Raw genomic sequence first — 20,598 nt, forward strand, 5'->3', positions numbered from 1 at the left:
TAAATGTTTTGACTTTCATTGTCTTCCATTTGGACTAGCTTAGAATGGAAAACCAAGAGTGATTTATATCATTGAAATGATAGGAATAATGTTTTGGGAGGACAGATGGTAGTACTGCTCTGAAATCAGGTCACTAAGTAATCCTTTTAGATGATTACCAGGACCATGAGCTCATTAGTGACCACATGGTGTCAAGACCTTGGTCCCCTCTATTAGAGGCCTGCAGACATCCAGGTTCAGCCACTGCAACACCAGCAAAGACTCAACTGTGGAGAGAGGTCATGATGATACTGATGTCAGTGTCCACAGGAGAGCAGCTTAGTTCTGATGGTCTCTTATTTCCAGAATCTGGGGACTGAGGAGGCTTGAGTGGATTGACTATATGCCTTTAAAGAAAATAGGCATGTTCGGTAGTTAACCATGTAGTTAACTTTTTTGTTTTTAACCAAATCCCACATGCAACAGAAATACTAGGTTTGTATGCAGTGTGCTGTGTTAATGTGTTACAAGGTGCTTTGGGCAGTCAGGGGCTTCCTGCATACACATGTGGACAGGATAGTACTTCAGGCACTGACGGGTACAAAGTGTCAACTTGGCAAGGGGAGGAACCCCTCTAATTAGCAGTTTGGAGGCTTCTAATTATTCTGAAGAATTGGTAAGAAATTCTTACGCCCATATTTCCAGCTTTACTACAGTTCATGGAATGATTGCTTTTAGCTGTTGGTAAAAGCTTTGATTTGGTTATGCTTTTCCATTTTGGAGTCTACACTAATTACAGTTTACTTTTAACTACATGTCATTATAACCCCCAATACTAGTAGTTTAATCACAGGAGTTTATTTCCCCTGCTTATCAAAAATGGCTGAGGCAATTCAATAACTTCATAAAGTCAGAGACTTAGACTCTTTCTTTATACTCCATCATATCTGTGGTGTGGTTTTCATTCTCCTATTCTGGGATTCTTAAAGCAGAGATGCCAGGGATTGAATCCGGGGCTTCATATATGCAAAGCATGTGCTCTACCACTGAGCTACATCCTGTGTTCATTATCAAGGTCACAAGATAGCACTTTGACTTCTAAGCATCACACTCACATTCCAGACAGGGAAGAGAGGATAGGGAAAAAGGAAAACAAAAAGCAGTAGAAACAATTGAAGTGACTGTCTTCCTTTTAAAAACTTAGTATCTCAATAGGCAGGAGAGTGCCACAGGGTCACCTCAATATGTCATAGAGTCTGGCACATTGATACTTCATATAAAATAGGGTTCTGTGATTAAGGAAGAACAGGAAGCAGATGTTGCATAGGTAAGAGTTGGCATTTGCCACAATCTCACTTTGGTTAAACAACATCCAGACACACCCTTCTTTTCAGACATTGATCAACACCCCTGAAGTCTCAACCAATTATAACATTCAATTCAAAGTCCCAAAGTATTTGTCAGGTTTTTGAATCCCCATAATGAATAAATGTAATGACAATTTTTGTTTGTCTCCTTCCTTTGTGGGAAAGGAAGAGGATAACAATAATAAAACTAGAATTGAGAAAACAGAATTGAAGAACTATCATTCTAGAGCAGTCATCAAATCTTCTGAGTAGTAGGAATGGTACCTTCTTGCCCTAGTGCACTTAGTGGGCTAAGTGCCTTGGTAGCCAATTGACAACCCCTGGCATTAATCTCTGGGATTATAGACTTGTAATTTATCCTCTAAAGCCAAATTTGTGGAGAGCACTGGGAAGGATGTCATTTGTAGGGGCTTCACTGCTTCCAAAGCCCATTTCTTGCTAATGGAAGCTAAGGACCTGGGGATTATTTTGGAGGTTAAGTAGCCACAGACCATTAGTTATCAAGAATGGAGCTTTTGGGGGCAAAATATCCCTCAAAATTCCTAACTGGCATCCAGCTGATTCATTACCTATGAGATTATCAGCAGCCCACACCTTGTATAGATGTTTTTAAGCCTGAAGATTCTTCTTCCATTTTGCCTATTGCTCTTTGTGTTCTAACTATCATCTTTCCTCTTAACTTAATGGCTTCTGTCTGAAGCAATTCGTAACAGTAGGCTTTCATAGCAGGGTAACCTCCTAATCTCATTGCCAGCAGGTTAGCCTTCTCTCCCTTGCAGAGAACTTTTAATGAAAAGTGTTTGGGGAAGGCTTGCAGCTTTGTGGCTGCCCCCCCCCCCCCCCCCCGCCTTTTTAATCAATTTTTGGGTTATTGAAAAGCCTGGGTTTTTCAGCCACAAGATTCTGTGAAGCCTAATTTAAATTACAAGTATCTGGCAGAGTCTTTTCCTTAACAAATTGTTATTTCCTTTCTTCTCTCTTTGTGGTCTTACTAGCTCTAGACTCATTTCATCTGTCTCTTTCAGAATGTTGCTGAATGTGGCAAGAGGGTCCCTCCACCCATTCATTTTATTGGATACATCTTGGGTGTTCATGGCCTGTTCCCCCTCCCAGACTCTCAGTTGCGAGCTTAACCCTAGCAACTTCCATGGCCCACCAGCCACATGCCAAGAGTCTCTGGCTCCTCCTGACACTTCTGTATTGACACTGAGGGTGTGGGATGTGACTTCTTGGGTGGCTGCTGAAGGGGTCATATGATGTATACTGGAAAGATAGGTGAGTTAACTTTTCATGGGGAGCATTTTGTTCAGTGAGAAAGAGAAAGCAGTGGAGATAAAGGTACATAAATTCATCTTCCTCTTTCCAATGGCTATACCTCTGGGACACAGTTTTGTCATACAGCCGGACAGGGGCAGTCCCTATTCTGAGTGTGTATAACTTCCTGGATACTGGCTGTGTGTCTGTAACTTTTTACACTGCGGTCATTAACATGGTTAACTGAGGACCTTGCACTGCTCCCTGAGCTTCTTTTTCTTGCTTCTTCTTTCCTTCATTCTGTGCTGCTATTCTACATCTCAAATAAAGCAGCAGCATCGAATCCCTGTCTAGTTTTCTGTTTTCTAGGAAAGTTGAACTAATACCTCACATTCTGACTTTTTCTTACCATTTCCCATAAAACCAAAGATTTGGATGACAACTGGTATGCATCCTGAAGTGTAGCAGTCAGAAGTCTAAACGATTGGTTTGCCATTGCATGGAAGGATCATTACCTTTCCATTCAGCAAAATCTGGGTCCCTATTTCCCAAAGACATGTTAACTTTATCCTCAGCTGAGAAAAGGTGCTGTTAAAGTACTAAAATATAAAGCCTTTTCTTTTCTTCTACATTTTTTGTCTTATGCAATGCCAGTTTTAAATGCAAATATAAGAGCATTTAACTTGTTATACAGAATTGTTGAAAGTACACATTTGTATTTCATTGCTTATATGTGTATACATATATTTTCTTCTTGCCACAGCAGTGGAAATGCAGAACAGTAGTAACTCAACTGTTTTACTTGTAGTTCTTGATGCATCCAAATTCTACCAATGCTCTGTCCCTTTGTCTTACTGATAAGTAAGGAAGGACTAAAAGGAAAAGGAACTATGGGTTGCCTTATACTTCCTTTTGATTCTATGTATTAGTCAGCTTGGGATGCCATAACAAAAGACCGTAGGCTGTTGGCTTAGCAGACATTTATTTTCTCCCATTTCTGGAGGCTGGGGAGTCTGAAATGGTTGGGTTTTGGTGAAAGCTCTTGTTTTGGCTTGCAGATGGCTGCCTTCTTGCTGCATCCTCATGTGGCAAAGAGAGAGACATTTTCTTTCTTTTTTTTTTAAATTTTTTTTAACGTTTATTTATTTTTGAGACAGAGAGAGACAGAACATGAACGGGGGAGGGTCAGAGAGAGGGAGACACAGAATCTGAAACAGGCTCCAGGCTCTGAGCAGTCAGCACAGAGCCCGACGCGGGGCTTGAACTCACGGGCCGCGAGATCATGACCTGAGCTGAAGTCGGACGCTTAACCAACTGAGCCACCCAGGCGCCCCGACGTTTTCTTTTTTTTATAAGGACACAGTCCTATCAGATTAGGACTCCACCCTCATGTCCTCATCTAACTGTGATTACCTGCTAAAGACCTTAATTCCATATGCAATCACACTGAAGGTTAGGGCTTCAAGATATAAATTGGGGGAGTGGGGGTGGCACAATTTAATCCATAACATTCTATGTCATCATTTTCAGCATTACTGGTCAGCTGTTATACGGAAGTAACACATGTGAGAAAGATTTGATAAGTTTCCTTGGTCATTTGTTTTTCTTAGAATGCCATTGCATTGCTACCTTTGTGCATTTAAAGTAAATTCTGGTTTAAATATAAAGACTGGCCTTTTGGGGCTATGAGTGTCTCCCTCACAACCTGCTTTTATAGTCTTAGATGTAACACATTTACTTTTTACATCTTGTATATCTCCTTGAACTTCCATGGATTGTGGCTCTGCTGGAATCCTCTGCTCATGGGGCATCGTGAAGGGATGGCAAGAAACAACAGATTCACATAGTGTGTCTGCCTCTTCTGCTTACTTGTATGCTCCATTGTCTCATCAAACTTCACTTGCAAAACCTAAGTTCAAATATCAATTTATGAAAAATTTCAAGTAAAAGATAGTAGAATATTAAACTAAATACTGGATCCTTCTGAGCCCCCTTGAAGCCAGTGCTTCAAAGCCACACTCAACAAAGCAAAAATTTAGGTTTTGTTACTTCCTGCAACATTTTTTTTTGCTACCAATTATGTTTGGCTGTGTATAAAAGAAAAATCTAATGAAAAGTTGCTTCATCATAGAGGAGTTTATTTCTTGTATATAACAAGAAGCCTGAGGTGGGAAATTCAGTCTAGTGTAATGGCTCCACAAAATCATGATGAAATCAGTGTATCATTTTGCACCACCATTTCTTCTAGACTGTGGTTTTCATCTTGCCTGGTGGCAAGATGGTTCCTGTCCTTCCAGGTATCAAAATTGCATGCTAAGCAGGGATAATGAGGAATGCTTAAAACAAAACAAAACAAAACAAAACAAAACAAAACAAAAACGACAGGTAAAAGGCCAAAGAAACCAGCTATCTCATCTGTATCCTGAAAGAATTTTATTTATTTTTATTTTTTATTTTTTTATTATTAAAAAAGTATTTTAATGTTTTATTTTATTTTTGACAGAGAGAGACAGAGCATGAGTCAGGGAGGGGCAGAGAGGGAGGGAGACACAGAATCTGAAGCAGGCTCCAGGCCCCGAGCTGTCAGCGCAGAGCCCGATGTGGGGCTTGAACTCACAGACCATGAGATCATGACCTCAGCCGAAGTCAGACAGACGTTCAACTGACTGAGCCACCCAGGCACTCCTAAAAGAATTTTATTTTATATTTATTTTTGGAAACACTAACTAGCAACTTCATCTTACTTCTTATTGGCTAGGATTGTATTACTTGGCCATACTTTGCTGTAAGGAAAGCTTGGAGATTTAATATTTTTAACAGAGCTCTCCAAACAAAATTAGGGTTTTACTGCTAAGGAAAAAGGGCAGAGTTAATAGTGGGTAGGACACAAGTACTATTGTCTGTCAAACCATCCAAAAATTTAGTAACATACTACAATAACCATTTCATAATGCTCATGGAATCTTGGGTCAGGAATTCAGACAGACACAGTGGATCTGGCTTGCTTTGGCTCTACCCTATCTGGGGCCTCAACTGGGAATACTCACATATCTGGGAGTTACTCAAATAGCTGGAAGCTGGAACTCTTAGGAGTTCCTGCTTAGGATGTGTATTGGTTAGGATACTCCAAGGGCACAGAACCAATAGGCTTGGTAGGTAGGTAGATATATACATAGGTAGGTAAATAGGTAGATACGAATATAGACAGACATTTTATCTTTGAAAAAAAATTTTTTTTAACGTTTTTATTTATTTTTGAGACAGAGACAGAGCATGAACGGGGGAGGGGCAGAGAGAGAGGGAGACACAGAATCTGAAACAGGCTCCAGGCTCTGAGCAGTCAGCACAGAGCCCGATGTGGGGCTCGAACTCACATACTGCGAGATCGTGACCTGAGCCGAAGTCAGACGCTTAACCGACTGAGCCACCCAGGCGCCCCATTTTATCTTTGTATCTATCTATCTATTGAATGATATATTTTATAAGGAATTAGCTTATGTGATTATGGAAGCTGAGAAGTCCCATAATCTGTCATGTGCAAGTGGAGACTAAGGAAAGCCAGTGGTGTAGTTTGAAGGTCTGAGAACTGGGAACCCAATGGTGTAAATTCTGGTCTGAGGATCTGAAGGCTTGAAAACCAGGAGTGATAATGATAGGAGATGACGAGTGTCCCAGCTCAAACAGGCAGAGAGCGAATTCAACCTTCCTCCACCTTTTTGTTCTATTCAGGTCCTCGATGGGTTGGATGATGCCCACCCAGATTGGGGAGGGCCATCTGCTTTACTCAGTCCACAAGTTCAAATGCTAATTTATTCTGGAAATGTCCAGAAATAATGTTGAACCAGATATCTGGGCACCCTGTGATCTAGTCAAGTTGACAAGTAAAAACAGCCATTACAGGATGGGTTGACTATGGTTGGTTTCATTTGGGACTGTCAGCTAGATAGAAAGGAAGTCTGTGCCTTGGGCTTTCCTTACTATGAAGGCTAGATTTTGAAAGAAAATGCCCTATGAGATCATACAGCTTCTGCTCAAGTTATAAGTGAGTTATAAGTGAGTCATTAAGGTTAGACCAGATTCAAGGCAGAGGAACCCCACCTCTTGATGAGGGGCTGGCAAGGTCACATTGCAGAAGAGCATGTGGAGTGGGAGATGTTGTTGCAGCCACCAGCCATATTCGGCTATAGGGTTCAAAGATCAGTGAGGGGTGTATAAAGGCACATTATTTCCTGTGCTTTCCTGTGATTCTGATCTCTGGAGGGAAAAGGAGAGCAAGGATGGAAATGTGGGTCTGATTTTTCACTTGGTCAGAAGGTTAAATGCTTAGTGTCTAACTCTATACTTAAACTTTAGAAAGATTTAAATTCAGTAATATCCATTGTTTAGGAAAATACATATCTATGGGTTTTAACACTTGGGTAGAATCTTGTTACCACTACTACAAAACAGGGTAGAACAGTTCAGCATCCCAGAGAACGATCTTGTATTGCATCCTTGTCCTTAGCCACTCTCTCACTTCTAACCCCTGATAACCTCTTATCTCCAGGTAAAAATTGTTTTTTTTACTGGGCTTCAATATATGATATACATATCCTAGGAGGTGCACAAGATGATCCAAAGGGGGAAAAAAGAAAATAACAGAATTTCTATTTCTATCTCATCTGTTTACATTTCAATGTTTGTTTATGCTTTAATATGCACATAATACATTAGCACTGTGGTAAACACGTATAACTTATAAATAAATAAACATATTTGGAGGGTTGCTTAAAAATTGATTACTGATAAATAAAAGTGACCAAAAAGTTTTTAGATTACTGGCTTTAGATTAGCACCAAAAGCAATTTCCTCTGGGGTGAAAGTGGCATGGTTGTTTATACATGGACTTTTTTCTTAGCCAAATGTAATAGTGAATGAAGGACAGGAGGCTACTTGGGGAAATGTATAGCTGTCTGAGTTGGGGCTCAGATTTCCCAAATGAGATTGTAAAAGGTTCCGCAATTACTTACTCAATTTTTGCCTTCCCTGATAGATTACAGGCTCCGTAGAAACAGGGGCCATTTATGTCATTCATTTAAATATATGCCTGGCATATTTTAAGATCTAAGGACACAGGAGAAAACACAGCAGTCAACATCTTGGCTCTTCTGAGGTGTACTTTTCCAGAGTAAGAAATAAATAGTAAATAAGCAAACAAATACAAATTCAGATAGTGGTAAGTTCTAGGAAGAAATAAGAGGGTAATGGGATAGAGGGGGCACAATGGTAGGTTAGATATTTATGGGGGACCTCTCTGAGAAGGTCCCATTTGAGGTATAACAAGAATGATAACAAGGAGTCAGCCACCTGAACATCAAATAAGTTTGGGAGTTTGATGGCAGATAGGAATAACATGCAAATTTTTGTTTTATTGATTGATTTTTAAAAATATATGAAGCCTGGAGTGGAGACAAATCTCATAGAAAGCCCCCATGCCTGGAAATCTGGGGTCAGTAGAGGACAGTGAGCAGTGACACAGTGTGTCTAGACAGAGAGGGTCTGAAACTTTATATTAGCTTTTCTATGGCCCTTGGGTATGGTCGGGAAAATATCCAACAATTTTCCACTCCTTTTTAAAATGGGCCTGGAAGTAACTGATGGATCTGGAGAGGGCTTATGGTCACTGCATGTAAGACTTGGTGACCTGGGTAGCTTGCTCACTGGGACCAGATGGGAATCCGTGTCTCGATGCCAGTGTCATCTCTATCCATTATTCTTCTCTGCAGACTGTGGCCCACGGATGGACACCCATTCATTCGACTGGGCACTGAGGATAAAACAGCAAATGAGTCAGCCCCTTGTAGTCTTTCTGGTTCTCACCTCACTGGAGAGAGTCACCTTCTCCTTGTATGTCTGTTTGCAAGCTATACGAGGCAGATACTGAGATAAAACTGAAAATGCAAAGGAGTTTTTTGGTGACCAAGTCCATGAAAGGTAAAAGAGGAGAGGAGTAGGAGTAGGCAGGGAGAGTCTTAGACCATGATGTGGGCCTGACATCTGTGCATGGAGAGGGGACAAGAAGGAAGATTGGGTTGGAAGATCCTCAAACTTCAGTGCAACTCTGAGAAAGTCTCATCTAGCCAATGATTATTTGTTTGAGGAGTCCCATACTGGGCTGAAACTGCCTGGTTCTAGAACCCCTATTATGTTCAGGGGGAATGTGGCCTTGGCCCAGATACTGTAGCAGATTCCAAAGGGGAATTCGCTAACTGCACTTCCCATGGCAGGCTCCCACTTGACGGGAGAACCAAGAGGTGCATCTCCATGGCTGCTTTACCTTGTCCTTGGCAAGCATTCCCCTATCCAGCTTCTGTGGGTATTTTTTAAATTTTTATTTATTTATTTATTAAAAACATTTTTTGATGTTTTTATTTATTTTTGAAGGAGAGAGAGACGGAGCATGAGTGGGAGAGGAGCAGAGAAAGTGGGAGACACAGAATTTGAAGCAGGCTCCAGGCTCTAAGCTGTCAGCACAGAGCCCAATGCTGGGCTCGAACTCATGAACTGTGAGATCATGACCGGAGCTGAAGTCGGACACCCAACCAACTGAGCCATCCAGGCGCCCCTGTGGGTATTTTTATATTGAAAATACTACCCACCCTCGCACTCCGCCCCCTGGGCCTCTGCTCCTGCTCCAAATTAATGTAATGAGCATCATAGAAAAGAACCACAGAGCAATTTTATTCCTATTGATACTTGTCTCAAGGAATGTCATTAATTACCAAGACATAATTCTTGGCCCTTAACTTTTATTAATTAATTAGGATTTTTCTTTAGTGTGTATTTTGGAATCCAGGAGAGTGAGATTCTGACTCTGAACTCAAATCAGCAAATGCAGATGGTGGCTGATGTGAGTGGGTTGGAAACTTCTGTGATGGGACCTGAGGGCCAGAGATGGCAAAGGGACACAAACATAAGTGCTGTGGAGAACAGGGAAATGAAGACACCTGGGCTCACTTGTAGGATTGCAGTGGCACTTACACGATGTTTAAGTTCTGAGGAGCAAATAAAGTGAATGGGAAGAGGGCTAGGGCTGGGTTAGTGTTGGAATCTTGGAGCTGGTCTCAGTCTGTGGCAGGGTGTGGTTGTGAGTCAGGAATACTGAAAGGCACGCCCCTTACCTCTCCCTGGAATCTATCACCCGTCCTGGGGTGGACATGCATCTCCTACAGGTCCATATAACTCTCCCTGTTGCAGATGTTCCTTAAAGTTCCTGCTTACTTGACATGCGCTTTTAGTGGCCAGTTATCCAAGTTTGGCACCTTTTTTTTTTTTGTCTTTTTCTTGATATAGATGGTCAAGATATTATTCTTTTCTTTCTTTCCAGCTGCCATTAGTGATTCACTGAAGCAACACATGCTTGACCCACTGGTGACCAGGAGTCTCCAACCATCTTTCTGACCTTGCTTGAGAAAAACACGGGGTTTCAAACAGTGTGCAATAAGTCACAAGAGTGGCACTGGTGAGGGAAAGGGAAGGGTAGAAAATAATTTGAGTTTGAATGGCGGCAAAACAAATACCATGTTAACTCAGGCATTCAATATATAGAAGTTGTCTGATTCCTTGGTAATAAAACTTTAAAGAGAGGCTCATCTGGCCCAAGATCTGGTAATGATCTTTTGTCCACAATAAAATCGGTACATGGGATTTCTCATTGAGACTTTCAGTTTTAAGCTGTCGCTAAGTCCTGAGCAGGAAAATTTGGTTTCCTTAATCCTTTTTCCTTGGGTTGGAAGGGAGTGAGAGTGCAGTGGAAGAGCCGACTGTTCATGTCTTCAGTGATAAGGGAGGGGTCTGTGCCAGCCTGAGAAGGTTATAGAAGGAAAAGAAATCACAGAATTCAAGGTGGTAGCAATCTTAGCATCTGTTCTAACTTGAATTTTAGCAGTTGTGGAAAGACAGACTGAGAGAAGTTAAGATGCTGAATGATGGAGCAGCAACAAGACGAGTCACAAGGGCTGAGTTCAAGTACCAGCTGTGCTGGCAGTGCTCTCATGACTTAGCTCTGATGCCAGCACCTTTCCCCTGTGACCTGCCCTTCCTAGGCTTTTGGAGGCAATGTGGAATACTCAAAGGCTAAACATGACCCGCAGAATCTTAGGCAAAATTCCTGATACTTGTTGGCATTTTGAATACAAATAATAGAGGTTAGACCTTCTTTGTGTGTTGCTGTGTTCCTCGCAGTTCAGTCCACCTGGTCCCCATAACAACCCTCATCTCTTAAACCAGGGTTCTAATGAGACCCCAGAAAACTCAATATTCCTATTCCAAAAGTGTTTCTCATGATGGTCTTATTTGGTGATTCTTGGATGTTGATATTTATGGGTCAACTAACATTTGAAATCTTCCATCTGGATTTTTGGCTTTAAAATCATCAGTACTTACTCCACATCTAGCATCAATAGGTAGGTCTACATAACAAGTATAGGAATGGCAAAAAAGAAATCATATTGGACTATCTAACTTTAAAATTATAAAAGTTAGAGCTTAGGGGCAACTGGGTGGCTCAGTTGGTTGAGTGTTGGGCTCTTGATTTTGGCTCAGGTCATGATCTCATGGTTTGTCTCAGGCCCCATGTTGGGCTCCATGCTGACAATGTGGAGCCTGCTAGGGATTCTGTCTCTCTCCCTCTCTCTCTAACCCTCCTCTGCTCTCTCTCAAAATAAATAAATAAAATTTTAAAAATACATAAAAGTTGGAACTTGGTATGAAAGAATTGAAATATATTAGAGTGATAACAGTATTGTGGGGAGCAAAGAAAAAGGGCCACAAGGCTAGTACAGGGTGACCACAGACCTCTGCTTTGTAAGGTGGACAATGACTCTTGCTCACCCCAGTGACATTACAAATCCCAGAGTTGTAAGCTTCCCACATACATAACCTCTTACAGCTGATATTTCTTCTTCTCTTAAATGGCAATTGTATTCATCCTGGCTCTTTAGGCCATTAGGAGGACCAAATTAGACAATGGTTTCATAAAACCTGAAAGTGCTATTAAAAGGTTTACTAGCTGGTTAGTTGCTCTGGACTAGAACTGGGGATTCCTGACAGCTAATTCAAGTCCTGATGGGTCTTCTTTTCATAGCTCTGGGGAGAAAGTTGTAATTAAGGGTAAATTGTAGGGAAGACTATCCATGTTTGGAGACCAAAGAAAGCCAGCACCATAGCATCTTTTTTGGAAAGATAACTAATAATTTCAGTATATAGCATTATGCAAGTCATATTTAACTGTTTAGAAACCATATGAGTCTATACTCTGAAGGATAAAGACAATGACCAAACTGAGCTGTTCCTTTTTTTTGGATGTTCACCGAATCCAAACACAGAGATAATTTTCTTCTCTTTATTCCAAGTGAAAGTGAGGCAATGGGTGACCATGGAATAACTTAACACCTAGGGATATTAAAGCATGAATTCTCACTAATAAAACTCAAAGATTTCCTGAGACCAAAGAGCAGGAAAAAAACAAGAGTCTAGGAAATTGGTCTTTTTACTAATTCTTTTGTCCTAAGTAATATTTCTCCAACTATCATTCAGATAGTATCATATTTCATTTTTCTGCTTCAACCTCAAATTCTTTAGAGAGGACCCTAGAAATCCATTTGCCATTCTGTGAGATGGAATCTAGGACATGATGATGATCATTATTATTATCACTGAAGATAAAGAAATCTATCACTTTCACTATTTCCTGCTGCCTGCATAATAACTCAAGCTCTGTCTCTTGGTCATCTACTTTAAGGGACAATATAATGACATTGCTGGGAATTACATATATCTACTCATTACAAAACCAACAGCTCTTGGTTCAGCTTTAATAGATCAAATTCGATTAAAAAAAAAGTCGTGGGAACAGTTACTCTATTTCTTTTGAGAGCTTGGGAGTCTTATCTCTACAAAAGTGGGTCTAAAAAGTTCACTGCTCAGTGAATATCAGTTTGCTTCTGGGAAATGGCATGTGATTTCTGAATCATGTTCTATCTTATAAAACTTTAGCAAAGTATTTCCAATTGTTAAAAAATGACCCAAGGCATGTCAACAATCGATTGGCTTCATGTCTGCTTGTTTCAGAAGACTAGGAGAGCACAGTTCATAGGAACATCATGACCCTTGAGGTCATCTCCAAAAGTTCATCCAGCCCACACTCATTGAACACTTTGTTTATACAAAGCACCAGATCCAGTGTTGGGTGTGTGAAATGAAGAAGACCTTGTCTGGGTACTTGAACATTCTCTAACAGATGAACAAATGTCAGTTCTTCTCTTTTCTTTGTGGAGTGCACAGTTTCTGTGAATGATGCTGAATTCCCAGAAGTCTTGTGTAAGGATTTGGCTACTTTTTCAATGCCATTATCTATGTGGTTTTAAGCCAAGTGTTCAGACAAAATTATCCTTGGTTGTGTCTGTGTGCCATCTGTATGCCATCTGAATCCAGACACCTGCAAGTCTATGTAATATTATATGGTGAATGCTATGAGAGTTACAGGTACAAAGACCAATGAAAGTGCAGAAGACTGTTTTCTAATAGAGGAAATAGTAGTTAAGCCTGGGCTTGAAAGTGAGTTAGAATTTTCTAGGTAAAAATTCAGATAATGGTATCCAGGGAGGAAACAGCCTATGTGAAGGTATAGAGGTGTGAGAGAGTATGATATATTTGGGAATTTTCATAGTACCTGTAACAGGATGGTGGTAGTTGCTAACACTAGATGAGCAGGCTGGGCCAGTGTGTGAAGGGGATGCTATTTTTTTTTAAGTTTGTTTAGTTTGAGAGACAGAGCATGAGTGGGAGAGAGGCAAAGAGAGAGAGGGAAAGATAGAGAATCCCAAGGAGGCTCTGCATTGTCAGCTTGGAGCCCAACGCAGGGCCTGAACCCATGATGAGCCATGAGATCATGACCTGAGCTGGAACCAAGAGTCAGACTCTTAACCAACTGAATCACTCAGGCGCCCCCAGGATGCTATTTTTATATTAGGTTATCTCTGTCTTACTTAGTCTGTTCATATCTTCTGGTTGATGGAGAAACTGAGGAATTACTACCTTGTTCAACTCTTGGTATTGTAACTCAAGGTGAACATGTAGTTCTATCTATCAGTGTGTTTGGTTCCAGATGGAGCTCAATTTCACCATTCTCTGCTCCTCCCTCATGCCACAGAAACCCCTTCTTCCATGCAGGCCACATGCCATTCAAAGTTGTTTTCATTTATGCACGTGTGCTGCTTTTGTCAGAAATCGCATTTCCAACTGAAAAACAACCTATGACTTAAAGTATCAAAGCAGGAAAAAGTTAATAAATTTACCTAGTTCTCTTTCACAACTTTTTCTTTTTTAAGTTTTTAAAAAAAACTTTTTAATGTTTATTTATTTAGAGAGAGAGACAGGAAGCAAGAAGAGGAAAGGCAGAGAGAGAGAGGGAGACACAGAATCCGAAGCAGGCTCCAGGTTCAGATCTGTTAGCACAGATCTGGGTTTGTGGGGCTCAAACCCAGGAACTGTGAGATCATGACCTGAGCCGATGTCGGATGCTTAAGTGACTGAGCCATCCAGGCACCCCTCTCACAACTTTTTCTAATTAGTGATTATATGTTGAAGTAATAGTTGTTAAAATATCGATAAAGAGAAGTTTGAGGAAGCTGATTGAAAGCAAGACTGTTGAGATAGGGAGAGCGGTTCTGCAATGGGAAGTGATATTTCTCTACCAAGCTTGGTAAGTGCTTGCTGGCCCTGATGCTAGAAGGTTGTTGTGTCTCTACTGTGGCTACAGTGTTTTCAGTTGTACGTGTTTGGCCTTTTTATGCATGTCTTTTTAGTCTTTCCCCAAATGTCAATCATATGAGGGGCATTGATTAACAAATGTTATTGTGTTTATATCTCTGACTTAAGCACTTAAGCCATATGTAATATGAGTTCACTCAGATGGGCTTATCCTATGTGATACTTTTGTTGCTCAGTAATAGTGGAAAAGATGAAAGCTGAACTTCCAACTCTATTAGGTCTGTCTTCTGTCTGAAGACCGGCCTGAGACAGCCCTCTGTGAGCCTTGCATATCACAGTCCTTGGCTGGATTTCTTTACTGTAATACATAATGTATAACACATAATATGTAATATTTGGTGTGTGATAGATAATAATATCCTATATATCATTTAATCTAATTTTATGTTGTATTACATAAAACTATTATATAATATAAATTATCTTAATCTTTTCCTTTGCTCAACTAATCAGTACTATTGTTGAGTCTGGAGGTGACAGCAGGTGGGGTTATGGACATCCTTGGCCATGCCTGGTTTTGGTCTTATTTAATAACTCCTTAAAAAAATGGAAGACTAGCTTCTCCTTTTTATTCCATGCCCCATTACACAACAATCTGAGAGTGGTTATGTGTTCTGGCTCAAAGTCCTTCACAACCTGGCTATGAATTTCTGTTTTGCCACTGCCTGAATAAATCTTGAGCACATTACTTTTGCAAACCTTTTTTTGCCTCTCCAGAAAATGAAGAATAATAACAAATTTAGGGTGGATTACCTAACCTCTGTTTAAGTTGTATAATCATAATTCCTGTTTAAAGGACTGTTGGAAAGTCCTTAATTGAGTCCTTAATTGAAACAGTTTTTATAGTGTACTTGTTGGGTTCTGATGCAGACCCTCTTCCAACGTGAATACTGGTAGCTTCTTGCTGTGTCCTCCATGGTCAGTAAATACTGTTACTATCTTTTGTTATGATGTTTAGTGTGCAGCTGTTATGTCATTTGCAGACATGGTTGTTATATCATCTATCATAAAACATTACAGAACAAAGGGGGATTGAATGTAGGGCTTGCAACCCTGGGTATGGTTAATCCTCTGGGTGTGGTGATTACTCTTATGATTTGATCATCTCTGAGTTGGTGAACATGTTATTTATAAATTCATTAGTTTAATTCCTTGTAGTAACTATATTATCTTACTATTGCCTTGGGTTTGGAAAGCAAACCCTTGTATGCTTCCTAAATTCTTTCTAACAGGTTAGCCTGGATGGGGGAGGGGGAGGAGAGGGATAAATTAGTTTGTGATTAAGTTGTATACTAACAGGCTGGTGGTGGGGCTTGGTTATGAATTCAGTCCTGAACCTTAAGGAAAGCTAGATGTTCAATAACTTTCCAGGATTTTTCAGGGAACACTCTGACTTTCTATGAATGATGCTAAATCCCCAGAAGTCTCCTGTTGGGATCTGGCTGCTTTCTCAATGTTTTCTCTTTATGCTTCCTAAAAAAGCACTAAGACAGAATTATTCTTGATGGTGTTTCTGCATGAATGTAGAAGGGAAAGAGGGAGGGAAAGACAGAAGACGGGAAAAAAGGAGAGAAAGTGGCAGAGAGAGAGAGAGAGAGAGAGAGAGAGAGAGATTGAATATAGCTGTTGAAGTCAGAAAAACTCTACACAGTGATCAAGTACCTTAAGTTTACAGCCTTTTGATTATGATAAATGTGGGGGTATGCTGTCACTAGAAGATGCTGGACACACACACACACACACACACACACACACACACACACACATTAATATGTAAAGCTTTGAATAGAAAATGAAAGGTTTTGGATGGATTCAACATTCCTAGTCCTAGCTAGGTCACAACTTTGGAAGAGAAGAAACGTTATAGGGTATATACACCTTGTGTCTTAGTCTGTTTGGGCTGCTATAACAAAATACCACAGCCTGGGTGGCTTATAAACAACAGAAACAACAGATATGTTCCTGTGTTCTCCCATGGTGGGGAGTAGACAGGGGAAACAAGTTTTCTAGTGACTTTTACAAGGACACTAATCCCATTTACGAGGTTTCCACCCTCAAGACTTTATCTAATCCTTATAACCTCCCAGAGGCCCTGCCTCTTAGTATCATCATATTGAGGGATAGAGTTTCAACATTTGGATTTTGGAGAGTTTCAACATTTGGATTTTGGAGAGACACAGATGTTCAGTTCATAACTCATGGTAACATAGAGTATATTGAAGAACAGGATTTGTTTTCCTAGATTGTGATTTATAATATCATAATGGTGAGCTTCTTGGGGAAAACAGTCACCTTACACACCCAGAAGAATTTATTTATTAGAATATTAGAACTTATTAGTAAGTATTTAGTGGCTTACAGAAAGAAGGAAGACAAATACTCAGAAATCTGATACTAAAGAGGGTGGACATATGAAGTAGAGAAACAATGTAATGTCTTATGTGACTATAGCATTTTCAGTGTTTTTGTGTGATTTCATGAAATTTTTAACAATAATACTCTGAAGTGTTCAGAAATATGAAGATCTGTATTTTCCAGAGGAAGAATATGAGTTCCAGAGAGCTTAAGTAGTTTGTTTGAGGTCACATACATTAAGCAACATACATAAGACTAGAATCTAGACTTCTTGAGTATAGTTCAATATTTCCATTATTGTAGAACATATTCGTATTTTTGTCTATAGTATTTTTTTCACCAAGTTTGAGCCTTGCTTGTGATTTCACCAGTGTTCTTTTAAGCCATAAGGAATGTAAAATTTTTTACATTTCTTCGTGGTTTCTTGTAACCTATTTGGCATTAAAATGGCTTCTCTAATATCAGGTGAACTCTTGAATTGTTCTGTTAAGGATTTCATCTCTGGAAATATAAAACAATGAAGAGAGATTTCTAATCTCAGACTTATTTCTGCCAAGAGAATTGAAGTAGAAGTGAAGGACAACTTGGAAGAAAATTAACAGCAGTATTTATAACAGCAATGAAAGCATTTAGTGATCCAAGTCAGGCATTTATCTTAGACTCTAGGAGGGGATATATTTCAAATAGTCCAGATAAAATATGGTTAAGAGCAACAGGAGAAACTAGAAAAGAGAAAAGGCTGGCATTGAAGTTACATATTATTCCTTTGAAAAAGAAAAGTAGTGGTAGTGTGACTTCATGGGCATCTCTGTGCTTGGATTTAATTTGTCACTAGAGGAATATATATTATTGCATAAATTTGTCTTCAACCTCTGCACCCCAACATATAATCTATTCAACTATCGAGAAGTAGTGCAGCTAACATGTTGGTGTATATTCTTGCAGATCTATTCTCTATACACACACATAAATATATACTTACTTATATAGAAGAGTAATCAATCATTTCAGTTTTTCCAGGACTGAGGAGTTTCTTGATGTGTGGGTATGATATCGTGATTTATAATAAGAAATATATATTTGGTCTTCGACCAGTTCTTGGCACAGAGCTGCAAAAACCTTTGGAATTTTGTCATAAGAGCCAGAAAGGTGTCTTTTGTTAACAAGATGACTTTTGGAAAGTCCTTAGGTTACCTATGGATGGGGGCTGGTTGTCAGGGGAACCAACTACTTGATTATAGAGTGTTGGCATTTTCAATACCTCTAGTGAGGGGAGAGGGACTGGATGTTGAATCAGTTGTTGGTGGCCAAAGATTTAAATCATTTGTGACTCTCTAATGAAGCTTCCATAAAAACCCAAAGGATAGGGCTCAGAGAGCTTCCTGGTTGGTGAACACAGGGAAATGCTGGAAAAGTGGCATGTCTGGAGAAGCCGTGGAAGCTCTATACCTTTTCCCTATGCCTTGCCTTATGAATCTCTTCCATATAGTTCTTCCTGAGTTGTATCTTTTTATAACAAATCAGTAATAAGTAAAATGTTTCTCTAAGTTCTGTGAGCTGCTCTAGCAAAGTAATTGAACCTGAGGAAAGGTCTTGGGAACTTCTGATTTGTAGTCAGTAGGTCTTAAGTAAAGGCAACAGCCTAGAACTTGTGAATGGCATCCCAAGTTGGAGGATATTGTTGGAATCTCCAATTTATAACCAGTTGGTCTGAAGCACAGGTAACAACTTGGGCTTGCAACTGGTATCTATTGGTGTTGGGGGAAGTCTTGTAAGACTGAATCCTTCACCTGTCGAGTCCGATGCTATCTTTGGGTAAGTTAATGTCAGAATTAGTTGAATTGTAGGACACCCACTGTTTGTTGTTTGTGTGTGAGCCCCCACCACCCACACACATTGGAATCAGGTCCAGGAAAATAGTTGGACTTCCAGTGCTAAAACCAGGACAATCCCAGGTGAACCAGGATGGTTGGTCACCCTATCCAAGTATGGCTGGGTGAGAGGGTGTCTGCTCTCACCCTCTCCCATACATCCTCACTAAAGTGGGACAAGAGGAGGAAAGTAGCTTACTTGACCTCACAGGAGGGAATGGATAAAGTTTTTCAAATATTTTTCTGGTATTTGAATGAATGTCACCTGTCTTCTTGGTTTCTAAAGTTGATAGCTTTTGTCACTCATGATCTAGTCTTTTTAGGCCAAGCAATTTCTTTGTCCAGCTGGTGTCTCCCTGGCTGTGAACATGTCATTCACACTTCCAAGTCTCTGCCACATCCTCTGTCTAGACCTTGGGCCCAGTCTTTGCTGTAGAGTTACCTTTCATTACATTAGACCCCATGGCAGGCTCATGAGACCAACCTCTGTTCAGAGTGTCCCTGCATCATGAGAACTAGGGGAGACTCAGGAGTTGAAACTAAATCTTCCTCCCACCCTTCTTGCCCCGCTTTCTATATTTTTCTCCCTTCCCCTTCCCTCTCTCCCATTATATTATTCTACCCTCTTGACTATGCTGACCCCATTAGGGTGGCACAGGGTCTCGTGTACAGTGGTCTCCTCACAGAATACAAAATGGGCAGCATGGTAAGAAATCCCTAAACTTGATGTTTCTCTTTGACTTTTAGAAGTCATCTTTTCTTCTCTAGGCTCAAGCTTTAGGATGAAAACTGAAACCCACTTGTCTGAGCTCTTATTTCTATCAGTTCAGTTGACCTCTGGATATTTTCTTCTCGTATTTCCTTAGTCCGGCATTGTTGGAATTTTCCCTTATCTTGTCTGGACCTTCCCTTCATGAAACACTATCAAGTGAGTAGTTCATCAAGTCTGGCTTTCCATCCTATTATTTTACTAAAGATATGAAGTACTGACCTCCTCCTTTACTGGCAGGAGGAATTTTATCAATGGCCTAGTATTGAGGGTTCAAGGCTACAAGAGATCAATGTTTTAAGGAGGAAATTTTAAATTTAATAGTGTAATTTTTGTAAAATATTATCCGTAGTAACATAGGTTTTTCCTGCTGTCCAAAAGTAGAGCGTTCCTATAAAACTTTTGCAAGCCAAAATAGTGTAAAGCAAAGAAGCAATTACCATTGATTTATATGCAAAAAAATTTTGAGTGTTCCCCCAAAATAACCTCTTTCAGTATTTTTTTTGTTACCTTAGGATTCATCTTGCTAATGGATGCACAAAATAAATCGAGATAAAGCACAGACACAAACACAGTTCAAAACTGTGGTGACTAATACTGAGATGCTGAGTGTAGTTACCTGAGAAGGAGCTTAGAAGTGCCATTCTCGATGCTTGGAGTGTGTGCTGCCTCTAGAGTGGTTGGCTGCAAAACCAGACACTGAATGCTATTTTCACTATCTACCTTTTTTGGGGGGGAGAAGTGAAAATCCTCTTCAGATTTCTTTCAGTTAGTGAAAACAGATACTAATGGGGGTCTTTTTAAAAAGCCAAGTGGCATAATGTGAACTCTTGAAAAGTAGAGGATGCTTGTATATCATTAAAAAGATTCAAACAGGACTGAACATATATTGTTTTCTTTTTTTCTATTATTTTTTTAATGTGTATTTATTTTTGATAGAGAAAGAGAGACAGTGCATGAGCAGGGGAGGGACAGAGAAAGAGGTAGACACAGAAGCCAAAGCAGGCTCCAGGCTCCAAGCTGTCATTACAGAACCTGACGCGGGGCTCAAACTCGGACCGTGAGATCATGACCTGAGCCGAAGTCGGATGCTCAACTGACTGAGCCACCCAGGCACCCCTGAACATGTATTGTTTTCTGACTTGTTTTCCTCATCCAACAAAATATCATAGATATTTTTCCATGTCACAAC

Source organism: Panthera onca, chromosome D1 (assembly GCF_046562875.1).
Source record: "Panthera onca isolate mPanOnc1 chromosome D1, mPanOnc1 haplotype 2, whole genome shotgun sequence".
In the NCBI taxonomy this organism is placed as follows: Eukaryota; Metazoa; Chordata; class Mammalia; order Carnivora; family Felidae; genus Panthera; species Panthera onca.